This window comes from Callorhinus ursinus, unplaced genomic scaffold (genome assembly GCF_003265705.2).
Source record: "Callorhinus ursinus isolate GAN/ISIS: 27379988/994484 unplaced genomic scaffold, GSC_fseal_2.0 scaffold64, whole genome shotgun sequence".
Taxonomy (NCBI): Eukaryota; Metazoa; Chordata; class Mammalia; order Carnivora; family Otariidae; genus Callorhinus; species Callorhinus ursinus.
The window spans coordinates 6,315,553-6,342,656 of record NW_027397126.1 but is presented as its reverse complement, the minus strand read 5'-3'; the positions used below and the strand labels follow the sequence as shown (position 1 = coordinate 6,342,656).

The following is a 27,104-nucleotide window of genomic DNA, read 5'->3' as shown; positions in this document are numbered from 1 at the left end:
AGGAATCAAAGGATGATCAAGAAATAAAAGGGACAGTGATTCTGAAGATTCTAGAAAGCCAGGAGGGGGATCTGGGGAATTTTGCATGTTCTGTGCCCAGTTGGCACTATGTTAGTGTTATATGACTCTACATTACAATGCACTGTTGCTATGATGGGAGTATATTTTACAGGTTCTAATATAGATCAAGGGACATGATTATTTTTTTAAATACATGTGCCTTACATGTGTAGTCCTGGAACAGAAATACTTAGATGCCCTCTCATGGATCTTATAGTTAATTTATTTGCAGTTTTAATCATGATTATTTGTACTTAAGGTATCCCTTTTGTAAGTAACCATGTATTATGTTCTTGTTAGGAATGCCTAGCATGTTAAGATAAAGTGTTGTCAAAAGTTTATAAATCACAGAAGTAAAATGAATGAGTCACTGAAGTAGTACTTCGTAAAAGTTTATTGTGCACACACCGACAAGACAGTTTGCCAACCAGGAGAGCTCAACCCCAAACATGGAATGAGGCTCAGGGGTGCGTTGTTATAAAGCAGCTTATATAGTGAGAAGGCAGTGACTATTTATTCTTTACAGTGATTGGTTATAATATTAGAATTTTCTTAAATGATAGATAAATCACTTAATTGGTCAGTGGTTATCTCACATTAACCTTGAGAAACAGTTTAAGTTTTGCTTATGATTTCCAGAGGCATAAGCAAGAAATGACCCAGGTCAACTCAGTCTTAAAGAATAAACTAAATTAAGCTTTGTGTGTATGAGCAAACTGGTTTTGTCTGCTCAGGGAATTTTCAAGGCTGGACTCTGTTTTTTATTTTAACAATGGGATTGCCAGAGGGTAACCCAAGTGATCAAAATAGAGCTACATGTTCAGGAAAAAACCCTAATTCTAGTTTTCTTTTTTCCCATGAGCAATTTTATATTTCCTCAGTATATACCAACAGCCTAGAGTAGGTTCTCACTAAATATTCTTTGAACTACTGGAGTTTCTACTTCAGGAAGGCTCTGGCTGGGGAAGCATACTTAGAACAGTCAATAATGTCTACAAATAAGATTTGTAACTAATGGACCTTCAATAGATACTTAATAAAATACAAGCTACCTTTGTTATAGAAGAAATGGTCCTGGAAAAAATAATCAAGTTGCCTTAAGATGTATAAAACAGCATACGTAGTCTAATTCCTTCCCCCCACCAGAAATGCTAATCCTAGTGCCAGAAATAACTGTTGTTTTTTGTGTGTAATTTGTCCAGAAATAATGTATACAGATAGGAAGTTGAACTTACATATAAAATGGTATCATACCGCACATACTCTTCTGCAACTTTTCTTTTTCACTTCACAGTATATGTTAGAAATCTTTCTTATACATTTCCCTGAATATTATAAATAGCTACATAGTATTATGTTGCAGATGTACCATGATGTACATAATAACCAATATGACATTGAAAATTTTTTCATTTTTTCCCTTCTAACATGGACGCTGCAACAGAGATAGTTTTATGATCACGTGCAAATTTATCTGTATAGTAAATGCCTAAAGGACGAATCACTAAGTCAAGTTATATACACTTAAAATTCTAATAATGCCAATTTGTCCTTCAAAATACTTTACCTCAATTTGCAATTCTGTTAACAGTGTATGAGTGCTTGCTTCTTCTCACCCTTTTCTATTGTATCCTCTCAAAGCTACTTTTTGTCTTGTCCAATCTGACAGTTTAAAAATAATATTTTTTCATTTTATTTTGTATTGCCTAAATTATCAGTGACCACATGCATCTTTTAACATTTGTTAAATTCTTTTTATATGATCTGTTTCACTCCCTTCTTTTGGCTATTATTATCAGGTTGATTTTCTCGTTCTTATTTATTCATGTGTATGAGCTATTTCAATGATTAAGAAAACTGGTGTCTTATCTGGGCTGGATGTTAGAAATATTTCTTTCCAAGGCACCTGGGTGGCTCAGTCAGTTAAGCGTTTGGCTCAGGTTGTGATTCCAGGGTCCTGGGATCAAGCTTTGAGCTCAGCGGGCAGTCTGCTTTTCCCTCTCCCTCTGCCCTTCCCCCCACTCATGCTCGGCTTTCTCTCAAATAAATAAAATAAAATAAAATCTTTCTTTCCAAATATGTCATTTTTCTTTAGACTATTATAATATTTTGGTCATGCAGAAATTTTTAAGACTTATATAATCAAATTGCCATTCTTTTCCTTTTTCACTTACAGATTTTTTTTTTTTTCGTGTTGGAAAGGTCTTCTCTCCAAGTGTACACATAGATTTTCCCATGTTTCCATCTGGTGTATTTCTGCTTTTTTCCATTTAAATATTTGATCTATCTGCTGTACACCTCAGAGTAAGGAGGGAAGTAGGAAATGAGATTTACAACTATGTACAAAGACAGCTAGCCAGTTGCCCCAATATCACTTATTTTTTCCAGATATTGAGATATAATTGACATTTAACACTGCATAAGTGTGAGGTGTACAATGTGATGATTTGGTGCACAAATATATTGTGAAATGATTGCCACAATATGGTTAGTTAACACATCCTTCATCTCATATAATTAGTCAAATAATTACATCTCTTATAATAATCATCTCATATAATTTTTTGTGGTGGTGGTGAGGATATTTAAGATTTACTCTTAGCCACTTTCAAGTATACAATACAGTATTGTTAACTACAGTCACCATGTTGTACATTACATCCCCAGAACTTATTCCAGTTATAAACTGGAAGTTGGTACCTTTTGACCAGTATCTCATTTCCCTCACCCCCTAGCTCCTGACAACTACCAATCTCCTCTCTATTTCTATGAGTTCAGCTTTTTTTTTTAGGTTCCACATATAAGTGAGATCATACAATATTTGTCTCTCTCTGCCTAGCTTATTTCACTTAGCATAATGTCCTCTAGGTTCATCCTCGTTGTCATAGATGGCAAGATTTCTTTCTTTTTTCTGGTAGAATACTATTTCATTGTGTATACATTGAATAATTTATTTCCCCCACTGTTAAAGATGCTACTTTACCAAATACTAAATTCCAGAAGTGTTTGGATCTAGCTGGACTCTCTGTTCTGCTCATCAGTCAGTTCATGTCCCAGAATCATTTATGATTATTGTTGCTTTATACAATGTTGTAGTATATAGTAATCCTAGCTCCCCTTCGTTGCTCTTCTTTTTCAGAGGATTCCTTGCTGTTCTCATATTTTCTTATTCACATGAACTTTAGAATCATTTTGTCAAGTTGTATCTAAAATTATGTTAGTTTTTATTAGAATTGCCTATAATATATTAATTTAAACAGAATCAATAATTTTGAATATTGAAGCTCACTACCCAACAATTTGATGTATGTTTGCTTTGCACTTGTTTAAAGCTAAGTGAAATCAGTCAGGCAGAGAAAGTCAATTATCATATGGTTTCACATATTTGTGGAACATGAGGAATAGCGTGGAGGACATTAGGAGAAGGAAGGGAAAATGAAGGGGGGGAAATCGGAGAGAGAGACGAACCATGAGAGACTATGGACTCTGAGAAACAAACAGAGTTTTAGCGGGGAGGCGGGAGCGGGGATGGGTTAGCCCAGTGATGGGTATTAGGGAGGGCACGTACTGCACGGAGTACTGGGTGTTATACAAAAACAATGAATCGTGGATCAGCACATCAAAAACTAATGATGGACTGTATGGTGACTAACATAATAAAATTAAATTAAATTAAAAAAATAAAGCTAATTTTAAGAACTTCAGTAAATTTTTTATAGTTTCAAGTTGATATAAGTGCTGTGTATTTCTTATAATATTTATGTGAAGATTTTTTAAAATTTTTCTTCTTTTAAAAAAGATTTTATTTATTTATTTATTTATTTATTTATTTATTTGACAGAGAGAAAGAGGATACAAGCTGGGGGAGTGGCAGGCAGAGGGAGAGGGAGAAGCAGGCTCCCCACTGAGCGGGGAGCCCAACATGGGGCTTGATCTCAAGACCCTGGGATCATGACCTGAGCCGAAGGCAGACGCTTAACTGACTGAGCCACCCAGGCGCCCCTAAATTTTATTTTCAATAAAAATGTATATATTTAAGGTGTACAACACTGATGACTTGATACATATATACATATATGTATATATATGCACACACAGTGAAATGATTACTGCAGCCAACCTAATTCACATATCATCTCCTCACATAGTTACCATATTTTGTGTATGAGAGCACCTCAAATCTACTCCTTTAGCAAATTTCCAGTATTTAATACAATATTATTACTGTAGTCACCATGCTGCACATCAGATCTCTAAACTCATTCATCCTACATAACTGCAACTTTGTACCTTTTGACAAATATATCCCCAATTTCCCCCATCTCTCCACCCCTGGTAACCACTGTTCTAATCTCTGCTTGTATGTATGTGACTTTTTAAGATTCCACATATAAGTGAGATCATACAGTTTTTTCCTTTTTGTGTGTGGCTTATTTCACTTAGCATGATAGCCTGCAGGTTCATCTATGTTGCTGCAAATGTTAGGCTCTCTTTCTTTTTTAAGGCTGAATAATATGCCTAGATGTTTTAGATCATATAGCTACAGATGACTGAGATTTTTCTTTTGTTTTATTTTATACTTGGTTAGCTTTTATATACAGAAAAGCCATTGATTGATTTTATTGATTTTGTAATCAGAACCTCACTGAATTCTCTTATTGTTTCTAATAGGGTTTCAATTTATCCTCTTGGGTTTTCCAGATGAATAACCACATGATTAGCAAATGTGGATAATTATGTCACTTCTTTTCATTTCTTTCATTTGACTAGTTGTGTTGGCTAGTACATCTAGAAATGTATGTTACCGCGATAGTCCTAGCTTTGCCTTGTTCATCAACAGGCAATTTTTCTTTCTATTTTATTCACGTTATTACTGTTTTGGTGCTCTGGAGGAATTGCTTATACTCTTTATAAGGTTATGAAATTCTAGGTTTAATTCAGTTTTGGGTTTTTTTCTCCTTTTGGTAATATTGAAGGTTTATATTCTTTGTTTTTATACTTCTCTTTAGCTTTCTAAATTTAAATAATATGATTAAACATCTACTCATTGACTTATCAAGTTAAATGATATCTCTTGGTGTCTCTCCATGGATAAGGAAGATATTCTTAAACTTCTTCCCATTCTCCTCCTCCTTTAGACCTCTATTACAATTGTTACATTGTCAGTGTTCATAACATTTGCCTTCTGTTCTATAATTCCTACGATTTTTCATTTTAAATTCCAAATATTAATGGAATCAATACTTGATCCCAGCTCTTTCATACCAGGGCTTCTCCATTTTTTTGGCTTTTTGTTTTGCTTTACTGTTTGGGTTGACTGGATTTCTGTGTTAAGTACATTTTTGCAAACGGGATTGATGAGCGCTACTCTTCTGACGGAAATTCTACATATATTGTGGTTTGAGATTGTGATCATTTCTTAGTTTCATTAAAGATGGAGGCTCTTCTTCTGTCTCTTATTCTTTTTACTATTTTGTGGAGGATTTTATTGAAGGGAATAGAGTGGAAATGTTATTAATCTGTCATTTTGTAACAAAAGTCTCCTGAATCTACTGCTACTAATTAACTGCTTACTCATGAAATGTAAGTTCGAGAATGTTGGACTCCTAGATCTGCCATCATCTAGCCACGGAGATTGGGGATATTACTTGATCTTTCTGAACCTCAGTTTCCTTATTTGTATTATAGGGATTATAAAAGAGTGACCATATTTAAAGTTTTCCTAGAAAGGTTCCATGTTATGCCTGTTGTCTGAGCTTAATCATTAATAGCTGTCATTTTATTCTCCACTGTGTTCTAATATGGAAAATAAATTGAATGGGCATTCTAATTATCATGGTGCCTACCTCATAGTGTTGCTGTGATAATTAAATGAAACACCATTTAGTGAATAACATAGCACCTGGCACATCATTTATTCAATAAATGTTAGTCTCTCTATTTTATCAGGTTCTTCCGCCATTCAGACTCTATATTTGAAAATAAATGTACAGTATCCCTCAAGGAGGAGCACTCTTCAGTCTGGCTGCAAAGCAGTAGAAATGTCATAACTCTTGTCAGTTCAGGGAGTCCCCATCATGGCATGTTCCAAGCCCTACCTCTCCGGCTGATTCAGGTTCCTAGGACCAGCCCAGCTGCAGTACCTATGCAGAAGGAATCCGCAGAAATCCTCTCTAATCACCATCATGGTCTTTTTATATACCTTTCCACAGGGTAGAGAGAACATGGATTATGCAAATTCTGCTTTTGTACAGAAGTGAAAAGTATATTTTGGTTTCAAAATCTGAGTACACAAGAAGAGTTCAGGAAAGTTCAATGAGGGCATGAAGTAGAAATGCATGGACATTTACCTTTCCCTAGATAAACAGTGAAATGTAAGTCATCCAAATAATAAGAAACTATGAAACTATTTATCACTCCAATTTGTGAATATATGACTGAGAAGGCATTAGAAGTGGCAGGAGTTGGTCAAGCATCAAGGACCTCACTTCTATTTATTATGCTCATTTATCTATGTAAACCTCCTGGTGGAAATGGAAATTATTTTCCCTGAGAACTGTGATGACTTTACTATTGTTACATAATTTGCATATCCTTTTGAATATGTTAGCATAAGGGAAGGATTGAGTTATACGGTACATTTGCCTCTAGGCAGAATATTGCTCATTAGCTAGTAGATATAAAGAAAACTGGATGGGCAAATCTAGAAATAGACAAAAGACTTCGTCCTTTCTTGCTTCTAGATTTTCAAAATGTATATAATCTTAGATATTTTAAAGATATCCAATAATACCATTAAAACTAAGTGTAAATGTATATACTCACACATATGTAATGAAAATGAACATAAACAATTTGCATTCTAGTGCTTACTACATAACTGCTTCTTGGCTTCCTCATACTTATCATTCCTGCATATGTTTATCTCTGCTTCACTTATTTCATGAATACCTAAATAGAGTTAAGATGCTCATCAGTGGACAAAATATTGAAAGAACTTTCGCTCTCAAGTATCTCTTTTTCCCCAATTATGTAGACTGTCTCTAGAGAGCTCATGTGTGATTTCATTTAATAAAATGCCAATATGGTTCACAAAAATTAAATTGTTGTAAATATGCTTTGAGATGATTACTAAAAAGAGTCTACATAGAATCACTTTAGTGGGTTTTCTTGAATTATTTCAGATAGAGCTATGTATTAAGATCAATATGATAAGATATTCCACGGTTAGGGTGCCTGGGTGGCTCAGTTAAGTGTCTGCCTTTGGCTCAGATCATGATCTCAGGGTCCTGGCATCGAGTCCTACATCAGGCTCCCTGCTCAGCGGCATGTCTGCCTCTCTCTCTCCCTCTGCCCCTCCTCCCTGCTTGTGCTCTCTTGCACTCTCTCTCAAATAAACAAAATCTTTAAAAAAAAGATATTGCATGGATATATTGACTGTGGAAAGCAAAATATATAACTATATCACCCAGCCCTTAAGTTAGAGGCTAATTTTAATATATTTTAAAACATATTCTAAAAGTAGAGTAATTAAAATTAGTGGCACTGGCTTGAGAATCAACAAAAGAATAATAGAAAAATAAGCTTTCTTGAAATAAGCCTTTGTATATATAAGAATTTAGTATTTAATGAAAGAAACCTTAGAAGCCAATTTGGACATGATGGGACATTTATTACATCATGATGAATTAAATTAGTATCTATTTCTATGACGTATTGTGCAAACATAAAAATTATATTTTTGAAGAATATTTAGTAACATAAGAAGTTCTGTCTATGATGGACAAACTCTAAGGTAGCCCTCCTCGATTCCTTTCTCCTGGGGTTAACACCTTTGTATAATCCCCTCCCCTTGAGTATGGGCAGAACATATGACTTTCATCTATCCAATAATACAGCATAGGTGATGGGATATCACTTCTTTCATAATGTTACAGTTTGTAGCACAGTCTTGCTGGGAGACACTCTCTCCCTTTCTGGTTTTGAAGAAGCAAGCTGGCATAGTTTGAGATTTCCCTATGGAGAGAACCACATGGCAAGGAAGTGAAAGGGGGTTCCAGCAGATGGCCAGTGAGAAATTTTGACCCTCAGTGTAGCAGCCTGCACGAAAGCGAATGCTACTAATGGCCACTAGAGCTGGAAGGCACATTCTTCCCCAGATGAGCCTAAGATAAACCCATATGCTGGCCAACATCTTGACTGTGACTTTGTGAGACTCTGAAACAGGCCACAGAAGCTGTGTGGTAACTATGTGTTGTTTTAAGTTAACCATGAAGTTTGTGGTGATGTTGTCATTTGGCTGTAGATAACTAATACACTATGAAAATATCAAATTAAAAAAGCAGGAAAAAAATTCTACATATTGTACATGTCACCCAGCTTTGCTGCATAACAGCCCCCCCAAATTCAGTAGCTTACAGAAAAGCACTCTTTTTAAGTTGCATTCCATGTTGGTGGTTACAGGGCAGCTACGGCTGCTGTGACTTCTGCTTGACTCAGTTCCATGTACTGTCTGATTCTGGGATCCTGACAAAGGAGTGGCCCCCGTGTCAGGCATTCCCATTTTTGTGCCAAAGAGGAAGAGCATGAACCATGAGCTGTATCTGAACCATACAATTGCACTGAAACCTTCTGCTCAGATGTGGCTTATATTACATGAGTTTGTTACAGTTGTAGGACCCAAGGCCCCATTTCCTGGTTGTTAGCTGGGGGATCATTCTGATCTCCTAGAGGTTTCTTGCAGTTCCTGTCTTCAGGCCTTCCCACAGGCTCTCCCACAGCATCACCGTGAGCAGTAGGATTCCTCACGTTGAATCTCCTTTAGGCTTCAAATCTCTCTGCACTTCTGCTACCAGCCAGAGAAACTCACTGCTTTTAAGGGGCTCACCTGATTTGGCCGGGCCCACCCAGATAATCTTCATATTTTTTAAGGTCAGTTTATTCAGCACTTTAATTAGATGTGCAAAATCCTTTCACAGCAGTATCTAGATTGGTGCCTTGAAATCAGATCAAGCCATTTTCAAATCATGGTTCATGAAAGAGACTTCCTGCCCATGCCCCGAAACTGGGTCTGGAAATATATACTTTGTTGTTTTCGGCATCCAGATTGCCACCTGTTTACCAAGACTTCATAATTAAAAATTATTGTGAAAAGTGCAGGATCGCATCTGTATCACATCAGTGTATTTCTTATTGTTGGCAAGGAGGTTGATGCAAAAAGATATGAGATGTTTCCTAACCCAGGCTATGAGTTTTTCTTCACAGTGCCTTGCAGCCTGTGCCAAAACAGGCATGAGACACCAGGTCTGAAAATCAACTCCATCTTTTTCATAAAGGATTACAAATCACTGTCATTTCATTTCCAAGACTACTGCTTCAATTTTTTAAAATGAATTTTGCTTGGAATATGATCAACAATCAATGAAGGAAAGGCACTGAAACGCCAAATCAATGCCTCTGATACGTGGTTTTCTGTCTAACACAAAGCCAGGAAAACAGCCTAAAATGTCTGTTTCATCTTATTTATTCATAATAGTAACTTTTACATCACCAAAATGAAATATTGTCACCACAAGTTAAAAACATGCAAATACATATGGAAGGATCCTTAGAGATATTCAAATCCATTGTTATCACTTCTTAGATGGGGAAATTGAGAAGTGGAGAGCAGGAGGGATCTATCTGATCAGTGTCCCACATCCAGTTCTTTTCTTGAGTTACTTTTAGACCAGTGGGGTAAATAGGAACTTTCTGACCCTCAAAAAGGTAATGAGTGGACTATTATTTCCCTTGTTAAGATATTTGTCTGCTTAGGACATTTCTTCCTCAGAGTAATTCACTGCCAGCTCGGTTGGGCATATGATCAAACTCAAGTTCAATTTCAATGACTTTAGCTTCTACTTTCTGTTCTCCTTTCCTTATTCTGTGCCTATTAATACCTGCCCCTACCCCCACCCAAATAGAATACCAGTAAACACACGTTCTCTCCTGTACCTCTTCTCTCACCTGAATCTCAGGAAGGGTCAAAATATACTCATTCACAGTGAGATATTATCATTTGATAAGGCCTTAGAGTCAGTTCTTAGAGACATACCTATGTATTAATAGGAGGCAACAGAACAGACTTTATAACTATAGAATCATCAGTCAACAGGTCAACTGGGAGAGGAGAAAGAATTGTTTAAAGTGGAAAAGGTTCTTATGCTAGTAGAAATCATAGACTGGAAATTGTAGGGAAACACCATCTTCTCAAGCTCATTGCTGAAGCAAGCTAACATTTGGCAGGTTACAAATCTATGATTTATATAAGCTGAGGCTTTGCCAAAGGGCAGTTCTCTGGCAACATTTACTTTTAGACACATGCGCGTTACCTCATGGGAATTGTTACACAGCCAGTTCTTCTGGATGAAGGCCAAGTCATGGAATGGAGAAGGATCACGATCTTTTGGAGAGAAAAGTAGCTCAATCAGATAGAAGTGCCCTAAAGAGGCTGTCACATGGTTAGATCAATGTTAACTGACTCGCCTCAGACATAACGAGGGAAGGGAGCTAGAAAGAAAACATACATTTTTACTCACATAGCACTCTTTGGACTGCATCTCCTCTTGTTAAGCCTCTGCTTTTTTCAAGGTGCAGATTAAGCCCTACCTCCTCCGGGTTTCTTACCGCCTTCCCAGAACTGGCATGTTGGGTTAGGGGAGGGAACTGGCAGTATTTCAAGGGCTTAACCTTTGTGCAAAGTGCCTTTTGCCCAGCATTACAGTTGCCGTAACAGTGACTTACAAGGTGGCATGGTCTGTTCCAAGGTAAATAGTGTAGACTGAGTGACCAAATCAAAAAAAAGCATGAGTCGAAAGAAGTTCTACTTCCATCCTAACAATAAAAAAAAGGCAGATAATCTACAAACCTACAGCTATTCCTGAGTTGCTCAGATCACTGAGGTCACAAAGCAACCTGCTGAACCAAATTTCAGAGTGACAAGCCCCTTTGAAAAGAGACAGGATACACAAACATTTTTATCTTTAGGAGAGCATGACAGAAAGAGGTAGCCAAAAAAAAAGTAGGTAAGAAGAAAAGAAGTGAAATTTTAATGAATTCTTAAAGGTCTCCTTTGGGCTAGTGATTAATTTATAATGCTTGAAAGACCCAGACAAGAGAGGAGTCTGCTTTTCATTGCAAGCTCTTTTCCCAGGGCACCCGCAGCCGTGCACTAGAGAGACTAGAAGCACTGAGAGCTTTGTTGGACTGCTGGCATGTAGCTGGTGATGGGCTGCGGACAAGCAGGAAACTCTGTCTACTTCCCTAGATTCTTCTCTCATCCCAAACACAGGCCATCTGCCCCAGGAGGAAGGAGAGGAACCCTCCTGCTCTCAGGACCCAGGTGAAGTCATACTACTTCTGGAGGACTGGGAGACCCAAATCCCATCTGCCTTTGGAGGAAGACTAGGAAACTCTCAGGCCTAGAAGACCAGCTGTCACTATAGGAGTGGCTGAAAGCTCTCTTCCATCCAATACATGACAGACCTTGACTGTCACCAGGAGGAGGAGGAACGTCGTGAAATCCCTACCTCTGAGGCTCAGGTGCACAGTGTCTGCTGGAGACTGAGGCTGGAATTGGAGAATTAAGAACCCCCAGCCCACAGCACCAGTTCTCACTGAGTAACAAGGAGACTCCTCTGTTGTACAGGTACATAGGTCCTGCCGAATGCTGGCAGTGGGGCAAGAACACTGAGAAAAGACTTCCAGTCCTCTGGCCCCACAAAGAAGCAACCCATCACTGAAGAAATGTGTCAGTTCCTGTAGGCATATGTATGCACTAAAGGTAACTAGCACAACAGCGAAACCTAAACCCAGCTCAACCCCTGACTAGATTGATTTACCCACACACTAACAGCCTGACAGAAGCAGCATGCACATTTCTGGGCATAAATACTCTATTGTCTCATTAAGGAAATGCAAGTTAAAACCACAATTAGATATCACTACATACCTACTGGAAAGGCTATAAATAAAAGGCCTTACATGCCAAATGCTGCTGATGCAAAGTGAACAGATCTCTCATAGATTGCTGGTGAGAATGCAAAATGGTACAGCTACTTTAGAGAACAGTTAGGCTTTCTTCTGATAAAGTGAAATATATTATTATCATATGACCCAGCAATCCCACTCCCAGGTAAGGGAAGTGAAAAACATTGACATGAAAGCCTCCATATGACTGGGTTATAGTAGCTTTATTCATAATCGCAAAAAACTGGAAGCAATCAAGATGTCCATCAATTGGGGAAAGGATTAGCAAAATATGGTATATTCACACAATGAAAAAATATTCAACATTGAAATAATACACTACTGATGTACTTAAAAACATGGATGAATCTCGAAAGCATTATGCTAAGTGAAAGAAGCCAAACACAAAAGACTATATAATGTATTATTTCATGTATATGAAAGTCTAGAAAAGACAAAACAATAGTTGATAGAAAGTAGATCAGTGCTTGCCAGGATCCAGCAGGTGAAAGGATGGAAATTGACTTCAACGGGACATGAGGGGGTTTGGGGCGGGGGGCGGTGGTGGAAATATTCTTTATCATAATTGTGGTGATTACATGACATTTGTCAAGGCTCATCTAACTATATACATTAAATGAGCTGAATTTTACTGTAGGTAAACTATACCTCAATAAAACTAAGGTTTTTTTAAAAGGAAATAAAAAGCGAATCAGAATGAGAAAATTAAAGAGCTGGGATGTAAAGGGACAAAGTTTTATGGGATTTAGAGCAGACAGAAAGGATTCTGAAAGAATATCCTGTACTGTGGTTCAGAGACTCACAGCAGCTTTGTAAGTGGTGCCATTGACTCCTGTAGAACCGTTCTAGGAGCAGTTGTCAGGGCTGACAGAGTGGTCAGTTAGAGCCACAGTAACAATGAAGTACAAGGCAAATGTTTATGAGCCCATTCATCTCTGAATCCCTGTCATGTATATTCATTTGTATATGTCATGCATGGCATTTAGTTGACATGTATGGCCATCAGAAATTTCCCAGTACTCTCTCAATGTCATACACTTTCAATTATTTTAATTCAGAGAATTCTGTAAATGCACAATAGAATCTAATTTTTATTCAGCCACATGAATTTTCCCATAAATAAACTCACAAATCTGAAAAAAAAGTCTTTTCTCATATACTATCTCCTGATTTGTGGTTTGAAAAAAGACAGTCACAAGTTCCCATGCTCTAGTAGTTCCCTTATGAGATCTTTCTTAATCTCCTCAATGAAATGGTAAGTTGTTTGACTTTTAGTAGAGCTATGATATGGTTTACTAGGAAATTGACATGAATCATCTTATAATAATGCTTTGAAGTATATCTTACCTTCATAAAATGAGGAAATTGAGGTTATTCAGTATTAAGTAACTTCTCAGTGTTGTGGCCCTAGCCCCTTGCCCTGCTCCCCTCTGCTCTCCTCTGCTGAGGTTGTAAGGACCCCGAATGCTGACACCTCACGGTGTTGGACTCCATGCCTAGTATGGAGCCTACTTAAAAAAATAAAAATAAAAAGAAGCTCTATATTCATAGAGATGAGTATAGGTCAGGTGAAGCTATCTTTACCATGGAACCATCTCTACCTACCTAACAATTACACTAAAAGAGACCTTTTAGCAATAAGAACCCTAAAAGGCCCAAAGGAGAGATGTAACTTGTTGCTCATAATGGTTACCTTCCTTCTAACATGTTAAATATAGAAACCACAAGAGAAGCTGCTCATTTTGATTCTGATCTCTAGAAAGCAGAAGGATTCTCTTTGTGAGAATCAGCTCCATAGGTTTTGAAGCAACAGAAGTGGCTACATTGAAGTCAATAATAATAATAGCTGCATTTATTGACCTCTTACCATGAGTCATACACTGTTCTAAGGACTTTACATATATTAGCTCATTTTATCCTTTCCATGATTCTGTGAAGCTGGCACCATTACTAATCTAATTTTACTATTGAGGAAATTGAGGCAAAAAGAATCCAAGTAACTTACCCAAAGTCACACAGTGGTAAGAGATGGAGAGAGTCAGACAGTGACTTCAGTTTTCACATTCTTAACCACCACACCCCACCCGAAACCCTTTGCTATAGCTATAGTACAGTTGAAGGGAGATTCGATTGAATTTCGAAATGAGTCATGCTCATTTAAATCCATTCTGAAATATATCCCCTCTTCAGTCAGATTTCTAGTTTTTCTGTGGATATAGCTAACAGGCTGTAGCTTATGTAACCAGCTCGGACTAAAAGAGCCAGTGCTTGAAAGTTTTAAAACATACTTTGGTTTGATTTTTGGCTCTGTCACTTGCTAATTGGAATCTTGGTCAAGATTCAATTCTTCAACAACAAAACCGATATAATTTTATTGATCTTACAGAATTCCTGTGTAACATTCAGAGTCCTGCTATGATTCACCCTCAAAAGGAGATTGGAGAGGTTTAATAAACAGACTATTTACAAGTTGTGGGCAGAGTTAAGGGGAACCAGCAGGGGTTTCTAGCAATGGTGGATAGCCATTATCACTCTTAGGCCTGAAGGTTCAAAGAGAAGGAGTTATAGGAACCAAAAGAAGTATCTGTCATTGCAGGTAGGATAAGGCTACCTGAGAGAAGCTGGAAGCTTTAGTTGGTGGACACCACCAGTTCTTGGTGACCATATGGGAGGAAGCCAGGGAATAAATCACCTGCCCTTTCACTGCTCCCTTGCTCCAGTCTCATTCACTGAACGCAACAGAAGCCAGAGGTCAAGGGACTCAGGTTGTTGTAGTCCATTCAGGACAGATGCCTGGGGTACCAGGTAGAGAAGAGTGAAGAATGGATTTGTAGGGCACACTGATAACATAATAGGATGGATGATGTATGTGAAAATGCTTAGCATGCAGCATGGGCTTAATAATTACTAATTTATTTTTTCCCCCCTCTGGTGGTCTTGTGTTGTTTTTGCCAGCTCAGTGTTGCTTCTCTCTCCTGAGTAACTCGTTGCTCCTTTGGGAAACACACTAACCCCAGAATAAGAGATAGAATGTGAAAAATTCTGAGCATTTGAAAAATCCATTTTTAAAGAGAGATTCTGTAGCATAGTGATTAAAAGCATGGACTTTAGGACAAGACTGCCAGGGTCTGAATCCCAGTTCTTTCATTTACTAGCTGTGACCTTGGGCAATTTTCTTAACCTTGATGATCCTCTGTTCTCATTTCTATATAAAGGGTGTATAATACTATAATCACTTAATGGGGTGATTTTAAAGATTAAGTAAGTCAATAAATGTAAAGCACTTAGCATAGTGACTGGTACAGACCAAACGAGCCTGTGTGCTAGGCTTCGCTATCATTATTATTATTATTATTATTATTATTATTATTATTACATGTAGTCTGTTTAGTACTAATGACCAGGGCACCCACCCACTGCCTCCACTCCCACTGGGTAGGCATGCAGCTCATGCTAGACCAATCTGACTTTTTCTCCTGAAAAGTTGAATTCTGTGTTGAATGATACAAGATTTAAAAAAAAAATCTGTTGATGCTAAAAAAACTGTTGACTCTGAAAACAAGATCCTTAAGAAATTGCCCATTACTTCTTGCTAGCTCATCCCTGGAACTGCCTTGGTTCTATACTTCCAGATTGATCCAGTCTTCCTTTGATTTTTTTTCTTTTTTATTTAAATTCAAGTTAGCGTATAGTGTAGTACTGGTTTCAGGAATAGAATTTAGTGATTCATCACTTACATACAACACCCAGTGCTCATCACAACAAGTGCCCTTCTTAATGCCCATCACACAATTAGCCCATCCCCCCACCAACCTCCCCTCCTTCCTTTGATTTTTTAACAGATGATTATTTTGTAAAATTTTTAACAGCTTTATTGAGATAATTGTCATTCTGTACAAATCATCCATTAAAGGCATACTATTAATGGTTTTTAGTATATTCACAGAATTGTGCAACCATCACCACTAATTTTAGAACATTTTTGCTACCCCTCCCCAAAGAAACACCCTACCATTTTTCAGTCACTCCCCATTCCTCCAAACTCCTTCTCCCCAGCATCTGACAACCACTAATCTACCTTCTGTCTCTAAAGATTTTTGACAAGGGTGCCAAGATAATTCACTGGGGAAAGAATAGTCTTTTCAACATATGATGTTGAGACTACTGTATAGCCATACACAAAAGAATGAAGTTGGACCCCTATCTCACACACTATACAAAAATTAATTCAAAATGGATCAAAGACCTAAGTAAAAGAAGTAAAACTATAAAACTCTTAGAAGAAAGCATAGGTATAAATTGTCTTCCTTTGATATTTGGAATTACCCACTATCAACAATTCCCTTATGGAACTTAGATTTGTCTGAAGTTTTGTTTTGTTTTGTTGTTGGTTTGTTTGCTTGCAAGCAAGAACTCTACCTAATAGCCCTTCTTCCCTGACCCTCTTGCAGTTAGAATATAATATTCCTGATAAAAGTAATGGATTGTTTTCTTCCTTAATGCCCTCCTCCACACTCCCACACTCCCACTCAGGCCACATAAATACAAATTTATGGCATGAGTTAATTAAAATGTGTTCTCCTAGAATGCAGTTGATTGGGTTTGAGAAGACCATTATTGGTATCTTCACCTACTAAGTAGTAACTGACTAGGTTCTTGTGTAAAAGACCATATTGCCAATATTCATCGAAGTTTTTATTTTACAATTTGACTGTCATGTTCTTGCCTAATACTCTGAACGGGAACATTTTTTTGCCCTCTGGGGCAGCAGACCAATCTTTCAGAGTTGTTGGCTTTAGGTTATCACCCTTACTGACATGCTAAATTTAGGCTTAAACTGAAGGACAGTTTTGCTCTGGTTTGACTGCTTCTACAATGCTAACCTCCAAGGTATTTAGCTAGCCAACCTCTGGCAGTGTTTAAGCATGTGTTTTTTGCAGGGCTAAATTAAGTTGCAATGAACTTAAAATAAAAAAGAAATAAAAGTTAACGAGTTGTTCAATTGGCTCTATGGCCATCAAACTCCATGTATGGAACCAGACAAGGCTGCTATGAATTATAGAATATTATTGAGGAATAGAATTAAGAGAATTCATCACAAACAATACTAGTGACTTGCCATTTAGTGATAGTCTATTTATTAAGCATTCTAGTTTTACCTTTGTGTGAATTTTAATTTTCCAAACAAACCAAATAAATATATGAAAACCCTTTTTTTTCAAAAAGTAAAACCGTGTGTGTGTGTGTGTGTGTGCGCGCGCGTGTGCGCGCACGCACATGTGTGGGGTGTGTGTGTGTGTGTGTGTGTGTGTGTCTGTGTGGTGGGGGGAGGAGGAAGGCTTGGAGGAAGAGACCAATTTGTTACTCCCAGCAATAATATGACATTCTTACTTCAAGAGAGTCAAGGGAGAATACACACACATACAGATCTACAACAAACTGGACAAATGATGATGGTGCTTGCGACTTTCCTCCTTTAATCATAAATGCTAACATTCTTTAACTTTACACACTGCCACAGTTCATTAAATTAAATAAAAGAAAATGCAAATTGCCATCCTCATAAAGTGAATGCAAGAGTGTGCTCAAGGTTAGACCATCTTGCTGAGAAAGTATACAACTGCAGAATTTAAGTAAGAAGAAAATAACAGTAACAATGCCTTCTGTTGAATAGGGTGGAAGATGCTGTTTCAACCATTTGCAGGGATCCTTTTTTCTCTCAGCAAGGCAATTGTACCACATGCTTCAGAAAAATGTCTTTTTGACATTCCAGAGGAATGAATACGGAGTTTTCAAGTAAGAAAAATGCAGATGAAAAGGACAACAATGAGTGCACCAATATCCATCTGAAACAGAGGACAAGCTTGCTGGTTGGTATTAAGTCTAGGCCATAAGATAGATAAGGATGTCAGGTAATGCATCAACACATGTAGTAAAAGAAAAGTATGTAAAAATAAGCAGCAAACTAACCTTCCTCATCTCCTAGAGCTTCCTCATATCCCTCGCTGCTCCTGCACTGATTCATTTTCTTCTACCTAAACACTAAATGCTGAAGTTCCTCATTCCCATTCCTAGATCCTCCTTTCTTTGACTCTACATTCTTCTTAGATCATTCATTCCACTCTTGTGGCTTCAATTATGATTCATACACAACTAATGTCCACAGGTGTAACTCCAGCTCGCATATTTCTTCTGAACTCCGGGAAGTCTCCATCTGTTTCCTGAGTATCTCTACTTGGGACCCTCAAAGGTATTTCAAATTCAGCATGCCCCAAACAAAACTCATGATCTTTTTCCCCTAACCTGCCCTTCTAGCAACCCCATCTCAGTAAATGACACCACAACCCATACATTTGCATAGTCAAAAGCCTAAGGCTCATCCTTGATACTTCTATTTCCTTCAGGCCATTAGTGGCAGAGGCACAATTTGAACCAATATATTGACTTCAAGTCTGGTATCACATCACATTCCACAGAGTAACAAAGACCCTGGAATCTAATAAGCAAACATTTCATGAATTTGAACTTATTGGACCCATTTTCTCTAGTCACCAGTATTTGTTCATAATGCATCCCAGGGGGAGGGGAAGGGAAGGGAATATGTACTAAAGTGGAATTGTGAAAACAGGGCATTATTCCCAGAGAGCCAATTAAAAAATGTTAAAAGTTCCTAATAACCTCTCACATTGACACTAGATTTTTTTATTATGATGTTATAAGATGTTGAGTGAGACTTTTCTTATTACCCAGAAAGACAACCTGGAGCTTAGAGCTGAGGACAATGAGGCACTAAGTACCCTGTCTTCTTAAGATACCTGCCAACAGTAGTGGCCAGACACCTCTGCAAGGGCTCACTAAACTTACCAAGTGGTAGCATGCCTTGTCCTGGTACCTCCAGCCACCATCTCAAAGTGTTTCCTCTCCTGTAGCTTCCCAGAATATTTAAGAGGACTGGAAAAGGGAGAGCAAAGGAATCAGAGTCAAGAACACTTGTTGCAAGGATGATTGGGCTCATGTGCAGGCATCATCCAACCATCCATCCATCCACCATCCATCATCTAGAATTGACTCTGGCCTTGGTGGGGAATCGGGGTCCCAGGGGGACCCTGCTGTGCCAGACATTGTCCTTATATTCACTAGATCATGGATAATATGGAGCTGGGGGCTGAGCTGGCCACTGCAGAGGGCCACTGGTGGGGCAGGGGGTGAGGCAGGGGAGATGTCAGGTTAGTGGTTATTTGCTAGTGAATAAAAAAGTATTTTAGTATTTCAACAGTGTTTCTTAAAGAGGGGAGGATATTGGCATTGAGGTATCACTATTCTCCAAGGACTGTTCATGCATGGCACACATTGTTCTTGACTCCAGTATCTTTGCATATTACATTTAATATCCCTGGTCCCTGGACACTAAATGTTGTCTCAGTTACCCTGACAACCACTAATGCCTTCACACATTTGTAAAGACTTTTTGGGTGGTAGGAAAGCAATGTACCACACAGGCTGAGAACCACTTCCTCGTCCTCCACACTAGGGAACTATGTAAATAAACAAATCCAGGAGCATCTGCCTGGTTCAGGCGGCAGAGCATGCAACTTTTGATCTCAGGGTCATGAGTTCGAGCCCCACGTTGGGTGTAGAGATTACTTAAAAATCAATCAATAAATCAATCAATCACAAATCTACTGAACTCTTGCAAAACTAAAACAGAGGCCCACAGGGGAGCCAGTAATTCAATTCCTTTGTTGCAGAGAATCTTGATGGCCAGGAGGAGATAACAGAGAAGCAGCAATAACAACAACAACAAAAAAAGGAATACAATCACAGCCAGGAAGTAAAGAGAAATTTGTTCAAGTGTCCATTTTCTCCCACTTCCTGTTCACGTCAACACACTGGCGGAGTTAGACCTTGAACAAGGAAGAGAGAGGTATCTCCTTCAGACCCTGTGTTGCCACCCCTAAATTATCAGGGTCCCAGTTTAAGCCTATGCCAAAGGGGAAGGGAAGAAAAATGCAAGTTAAATAGAGGTTGATATTGAAACTGTAAGCTGTGTTGAGTTTTAATAACCAAAAGTGACCAGATACTTATGGAATCTGTCCAAGACTTTATTAAAGGACAGGAAAAAGAGATTCAATAGATTGTGGTTGAAGGCAATGACAGGAGAAAAAATAAACCCATTTCATGTTTATACCCCACTGGGTCCAGACTTCACAAAAACACGATTGCAATGCATCTGTATCATTTCATGTATTCTAATTTGGTTCTTTTTCCTTCGTATTTGAATACACAGTTGTTGGGTTGAAGTTTGATTGAAGTTAAAGATTTACAGCTTTGAGAGGCTACCATGTTTTCTTTTCTCTCACTTACATTAAGTTTAGGAGAGCTACGCTTCAGTATATTTGATTTTCTATTTTCCTCTCATTTTATTAGCTAATAAGGACAAAATAAAATAAATGTAAAACATTCAAATAACGATACAATAAACCCTGATGTTCACTGGGAACTGCAACACTGCTCAAATTGAACTGATGTCTGGCTGGAAGCACCGCTACACGATAGCACAAAATGTATAGTACAGTACTCATTTCTGGGCTGTTTTATAACAACTCAAAATTTGATATATGATAGACAGTTTAGGGACTTAAAAGTAGAATGCGTTAGAGTGTGAATTAGGTAAAAGTTGAGCCATGAAATATGAATGTCATATACTGTTATTAATGCACCTATTTGGTGCTATGAAGGGAGAGAACAAGGGCCCCACCTGCTCTGCTTTATCAGCTATCTTCACACAATTAGTTGAGTCCTAAAAATCCACTTGAAGACCTTTATTCTTATAAATTAATATTTGAATTCCCTTACTATAGAATCCCTACCCTTCCAAGAGATGACATAGAATTATCAGTCACTTCAATTTTAAAGCTTTAAAATTTTACATTTTTTGACTTTTTGGCAAACGGATACCATTATGGATCTGATTAAAACTATAAACCCTCTCCTCAAAAGAATGAACATATGTTCAATTTTGATTACAGTTGCAATTCATGAATCAGCTCCCAGATTATTCAGTGACCCCAGTTAGGACAGATTGTATTCCACAAAGATGGCAGCATTGAAGATTTATCACATTCTACATGCCCTTCTTCCACTGTGAAGTTGACACTGTGCCATTGAGAGACTGTGGCTGCGTTCCCTGCCTTTAAATCTGGGCAGACCTTTGTAATGGCTTTAATGAAACAAAAGATGAATTTGGACCCCTACCTCTCTCCATATACAAAGTTAACATAAAGTGAATCAAAGATCTAAAAGTAATAGCCAAAACTATAAAACTTTTAGAAGAAAACGTAGTTGTAAATATATGTGACCTTGGGTTAGGCAGGAGTTCCTTGATAACTAAAACACAAGTAACCAAAGAACAAAAACTTAAATGGGACTTCATCAAAATTAAAAGATTTTGTATTTTAAAGGACACATCAAGAAAGCGAAAAAACAACCCAAAGAATGGGAGAAATATTTGGTAAATCATGTGTCTTCTAAGGGACTATTATCTAGAATAATTAGAAAATTCTTACAACTCAATAATAAAAAGAAAAATAGCCCAATTTTTAAAACTGGGCAAAGAATCTAAATAGATATTTCTCCAAAGATGATATATAAATGACCAATAAGAACATGAAAAATGTTCAATGAAATAAAATGTTCAATGTAAATTGTCATCAGGAAAATGCAAATCAAAACCACAGTATCGTACCACTTCATACCCACTAGCATAGCTGCAGTAAAAAATACAGATTTGTTAAAGAAAAGAAGTCAGTAATAATGTCAGGAATGAGAAGGCGACAGATAAAATGAAAAATTCTTAGAAAAACATAAAAATAATATGGGCTCAGAGAAGAATATGTCTTAAATAATCAAAAATACTGAATTTGCCGTCTACCAAATAGGAAAGGAAGAAATAATTCCAATCTTCCACAAACTGTTCTAGAAAATAGAAAGTAAGAGGAGCACATCCCAACTCTTTTTTTATGTGACTAGCATAGAATAGATACCAAATCCTAATAAGGAGAGGAGAAAGAAAAAAATTTTGTCAGTTTCACTCATTTAACATAATGTAAAAATCATAAGCAAAACATTAACAAAGTGGATAAAGCAATATCTACAAAGGATAATACATCACATCTAAGTTGCATTTATCACAGAAATGCAAGGTTGCTCTATCATTACAGATTCACATAAGGAACATTTTTTTTTAAAGATTTTATTTATTTATTTGAGAGAGAGAATGAGAGAGAGAGAGCATGAGACGGGGGAGGGTCAGAGGGAGAAGCAGACTCCCCGCTGAGCAGGGAGCCCGATGTGGGACTCGATCCCAGGACTCCAGGATCATGACCTGAGCCGAAGGCAGTCGCTTAACCAACTGAGCCACCCAGGTGCCCATCACATAAGGAACATGTTAACACATGAGCAGATGAAAAATGAACTTATGATCTTTCAATAGATGAAGAAATAACGTTTGATAAAATTTAGCATCCATTCGTGATTTTAAGAAGAATAATAAACTTCTCAGCAAATTACAAATATAAGAAGATTCCCTTAGTCTGACAAAGAGACTTCAAACAACCAAAGTGAACATATATTTGTTAGTGAAAAGTTGAACTGTTTCCTCTCTGAGAACAGGTTTAAGACAAGGATGCATGCATGGTATTAGCACCTATATTCAACACTGTATTGGGTGTTCTAGCCAATGCAAAAAGCGATCAAAACAAAGGATTTTATGAGGAGTGTAGAAAAAAGAACAAGTTTGTTACATTTTTGTGTTTAGAGAATCCTAACCCATCTACCAAATAGGAAAGGAAGAAATAATTCCAATCTTCCACAAACTCTTCTAGAAAATAGAAAGTAAGAGGAGCACATCCCAACTCTTTTTTTATGTGACTAGCATAGAATAGATACCAAATCCTAATAAGGAGAGGAGAAAGAAAAAAATCTTGTCAGTTTCACTCATTTAACATATACAGATCTACAGATAAATTGTTAGAATTAATGGGAGAGTTGCAAGGTTGTGGGGAGAAAATAAATATTCAAAAATTAATTGTATCCTTCCCTCTTCCCTTCCCCTCTTCCCGCCCCTCCTCGTCCCCATGTGCACAGAGTAAAATACTACACAAACTGCAGCCACACATCAAAGTTAATGAATCATTTCACAAACCAAATGGAGGGTGAAAAAAGTAAGATATGTTATATACTACCCCATTTAAATAAAGTGCAAAAACCGGCCAAACTAAACTATATATTTAGGAGTGCAAACATAGGAAATTAGACCATAAAGAGAAACACTCTCCATGTATCATATATGTAATTTATTTTTATGTTATTTTATTTTATTTTTTATTTTCTTGTAATTTATTTTTATATATCAATACGGATTTTTAAAAACTGCAAAGATCTCAAAAATTATTTGTGTAGATTTTAAGTGGAAAAGAGCGCTTCCGAAGGAGAGAAGCTCTACAATGGATGGAGGCAAAACAAAGAGTTGAAACATTTGAGGGCCCTCAGGTAGTTTGATGTAGCTGGGGCAACAGGTACATGTGTGGGACTGAATCTGAGCTCTCTAGAATCTGATCTCTGAAGAGCTAGGGCTGTAACCATTTACATGTGGTTTGAGGTCGCACAGCGAATCACATTGGCAGTATTCTTTTTACTTTGACCCTGGTGCACGGACTATGACCCAAACCCCATCAGAGCTGGTAATAAATTCCACAATTATTAGCAATTCTAACTACTGAGAGCCAAAGGATTGATGAGGCCAGGAGGAAAGGTCTGCCCTTTAACCAGAAGCTATACATTCAAGTCACCTTCAAGGCAATTTTCTGGGGCAAACCACTGCCCATGCATTTATATGTGGTTAATGAGTAGTGAAAAGCCCTTTTGAATGTTCAGAGACCCTTTTCATTTGCACACAATTAGGATTAAAATGAAATGTGCAGATTAACATTGAATGACATTCTTCTGTTATCTTTTTTCGATCACATCATGCATGAAAACCAAAGGTCTCTTTGTCATAATAGGGTCTAATTTGCTTAATACCCAAATTTATAAACTTGAATGTTTTTCCCCTCCGAGAATTTGCCATGGTTTCTGAGCTCTTGACTGTCTCAGAAATTGTTAATGCAATGAATCCCACATATAAACTCAGAATTCAGAGCAGAAGACTGGTAGGGAAATCTCTGTTCAGAGGAGGCAGTATGAAAGGTAAATGGTAAATGTTTAATGTGGCAATTGAACTTTAAAAGATATTTGTTTCCCGAGGGTAAAGGCAGTGGACAAACTTTCTAAGCACATTTTAGCTGTAAGTCGGCTCGCAAATTACTGTGGATATGAAAATGGTATCTAAAGACATCTTGCCGAGGAAAGATTTGGAAGCAGACACGTGGTGAGCTTGTTTGTAGCAGGTGAATTCGAGCCACTGTGATGTCAGCTCTTCCGTTCCCTCTGTATCAGCAGTCTGTGTGGTGCTTAAGAGTCAAGAGTGTCAGGATTCAAATCCCAGGGGCGTCACCTTGAACAAATCAGTCCGTGCCTCTCTGCTTCAGTGTCTTCATCTGTAAAATGGGGATGAAGAGAAGAATGCCTGCTTCACAGGGCTATGAGGAAGTTTCAAGAAAGCAGGCAGCCCGGCACGCTGGGGACATTCACTCGACCTAAGTGATTGTCATTAGTGTTGGAACACCTCTCGTGACATTTAGAATGAAATCAGTTTTAAGTCACAAGAAGATCGAGTTCTTTTTAAAAAACTGTTTCTTCAGCATGGTTTCCTATGTGATTCTAGTGAATGGGGCATTACATGATTTGCTTCGGTAAGTGTCTGCTCTGCATCTGCCCTTTTAACTGCTTCCAGCTCCCCCACATCGAGGCCATGGGTTTCAGATCAAAAGCTTCGTGAATCCCTCGTGGAATTCCTGCAAGCCTCCAGCCCCATTTTGCCAGCTGCCCTCTTTGAACCAGTCCGTGCCGTCTCAGCCTGTCTGCATCCTGGACAGTGGAGCTGGCCTGCAAACCGCCCAGCAGCGCATGCCTCAAAAGAAGGCTGCTGTGCCCTAACCCACAACCCTGCCCAGGCTTCTGAGGAAGAACACTGCCGGTCAGAACCACCACCTCACTGTTCCCCACTCTGCCACTCCCACCCCCAGCAGTCTAAGGGGACAAAACCTGAACAATGTCTGCAATGACTCCAAACTTTCAAATCACTGTCTTCTAAATCTTCTTTTTTTTAAGACTTTATTTATTTATTTGAGAGAGACAGAGAGAGAGCGACCACGACCCGAGCTGAAGGCAGATGCTTAACCAACTAAGCCCCTACCTCAAGCTACTCTCTTCGAAAAGGGAGGTCCTCAAACTAGGCCCCAAGGTCAAAAGCCAGCCCTTGGCCTGTTTTTGTATGGTTCTTGGGGTAAGAATGGTTTTTACCTCTTTAAAAGGGTTGTAAAGGAAGGAAGGAGAGGAGAAACAAAAAAGAAAAAGAATATGCAGCAGAGACCATATGTGGCCCCCAGAGCCTAAAATGTTTATCATCTGGCCCTTTACAGAAAAAAGTTTTCTGACCCGGTTCTAAAACCCAGATGTCATCTTTTCAAGCCTTTGCTTGAAGGACTGTAAAGTCCTTCTGTGGTTCCCCATCACTCTCAAGATCAAGTCTTCACTCCATCATCTGACCCTGCCTGTCACTCAGCCCTTACCAACTTGGCCTCGGAACCCTGAGCTCCTCGAACTTGCCTGAACGCACCATACATTGTCATTCTTCTGTGCCTTTATAAAAACTCTCTCCCCTCCCTCAAATACCTCTTTCCCCTTGCCCACATGGAAAACTCTTCTTGAACGTTCAGCTAAGTTATAACCTCTCTGAAGCCTTCCCTGACCCCCCAGAGCAGAATTTAAGGCATCCTCCTCTGCACACACGCAGCACGCAGTTATACCCCCCACTACTACACTTGATAAACTGCTGTCTGAGCCACCGCTCTCAGCCGGGTACTGACATGTTTCATTTCCTTCTGGCTGTTTATATCATGTGCACAGCCTAAAAACTGTTTGAATTTACTTCTGCTCCTATTTACTGTTTACTTAATTCAGGAAAACAGAAAGGGTGAACCAACAGTCCCCCATTAGAAATAGTGTCAAGAATATAGTCTAGGTCCAGAAAATGATTTGAGAAATCATCGACACATTACATGCAGTTCTAAGACATCTTAAAGATACTCTTGGGAGAAAATGAGCCTTGGTTTTACAGATATATGAGGCACTCCATTCCAAGAAAACTGATGCTATTTTAGGAATCTCCTACCTGGAGTTCCTATATGATTTAAGGCATAAAAGGGGAAATGGACAAAGATAAAATAAGTGGCCAGTGAATGGGGGGGAAATGAAAAAATCCACATGAATGACTATAGTGCTCTAAATGACATGATTATTCAGTCTTAAAGATCAATTAACTAAATAAATTATAGTACATGCATACTATTGAATTCTGTGGAAAATTAAATGGGATGAGATATTAGTATGGAGAAAAGTTCATGGGGGAAAATATGCTGAAAATCTATATACACTATGACTTTTCATGTCATTTAGTCATAATAAAAGGCAACACACCCTTTGTGTGTGTATTTTGTGTGTAAATGTATTTAAAAATGTGCAGGGTATGCCTGGTTAGTAAAAAAAGTTTCCTCTGTGAGGAAGGGAGGGGAAGGGGGAGCATGTTGGGGGTGCTGGGAATCCAGGACAGTCAAAGGACACTTTAACTGCTAATTCTACTTGTGAATTGCTTGAATTTGTTAAATTAATGAGCACATTTTCCTTTTGTCAATTTAAATTAAAACTAATAAAATATCCATTCAAATAACATCCAGATCCTGCAATATATAACATCTCAATAGGGCCTAGAAATATAGGTAATATATTCTAAGTCAGTTAACTTAAAAAGTATCTTTTCTTAGAAAAAAATACATACATATATATATATATATATATAT

The 27,104-nt window shown here is 38.0% G+C and overlaps 1 protein-coding gene and 1 long non-coding RNA gene across 3 annotated transcripts in view; one reads left to right on the top strand and one right to left on the bottom strand.

Annotated features, from left to right (window-relative positions):
- SLITRK4 (SLIT and NTRK like family member 4) overlaps positions 1-27,104 on the top strand; it is a 105,270-nt gene that overhangs the window by 38,111 nt on the left and 40,055 nt on the right. The window lies entirely within an intron of this gene.
- The window catches only part of LOC141371279 (uncharacterized), a 150,894-nt gene that overhangs the window by 94,742 nt on the left and 29,048 nt on the right, over positions 1-27,104 (bottom strand). The window contains exons 1-2 of one of the 2 annotated variants that reach the window (XR_012376100.1): positions 10,638-10,721; positions 10,431-10,501 (exon numbers count right to left, since the gene is read on the bottom strand). The exons of the other annotated variant lie outside the window; for it this stretch is intronic. This is a non-coding gene — a long non-coding RNA (uncharacterized lncRNA). Of the gene's footprint in view, positions 1-10,430; positions 10,502-10,637; positions 10,722-27,104 lie in introns of those variants that run through there. 2 annotated transcript variants of the gene reach the window in all.